Source organism: Tupaia chinensis, unplaced genomic scaffold, assembly GCF_000334495.1.
Source record: "Tupaia chinensis unplaced genomic scaffold, TupChi_1.0 Scaffold000416_1, whole genome shotgun sequence".
In the NCBI taxonomy this organism is placed as follows: Eukaryota; Metazoa; Chordata; class Mammalia; order Scandentia; family Tupaiidae; genus Tupaia; species Tupaia belangeri.
Window position 1 is genome coordinate 1,779,185 of NW_006159921.1, and position 296 is coordinate 1,779,480.

Genomic DNA, 296 nt, shown 5'->3' on the forward strand with positions numbered 1-296 from the left:
TTAGTTTACTCTAAAGAATTATCTTCCTTTTTCTTTTCTTTTTAAATTATTATTATTATTATTATTATTTTTGCTAGAGAGCAAGAGAGAGAGAAAGTGAGAAAGCAAGTGAGAAAGCACCCTTCATGGTGGATGGCCACACCACAGTCCCTCCTTCTCCATTTCTCCCTCCTTTTGGGATTCAGGGCATCCTTGCTCATGCGCATGGTGTGTTTTCAGGCTGCTGGGTCCTGTCTCAAACTGCACAGTCAGCCATGTGGGATCCAACTGCCTCAACCGCCACACAACTGACTCGC

The 296-nt window shown here is 43.6% G+C and overlaps 2 protein-coding genes across 2 annotated transcripts in view; both read left to right on the forward strand.

Moving 5' to 3' along the window:
* The window catches only part of SKA2 (spindle and kinetochore associated complex subunit 2), a 1,094,818-nt gene that overhangs the window by 894,208 nt on the left and 200,314 nt on the right, over window positions 1–296 (forward strand). The window lies entirely within an intron of this gene.
* MPO (myeloperoxidase) overlaps window positions 1–296 on the forward strand; it is a 30,985-nt gene that overhangs the window by 25,876 nt on the left and 4,813 nt on the right. The gene's annotated exons all lie outside the window — the stretch shown is intronic.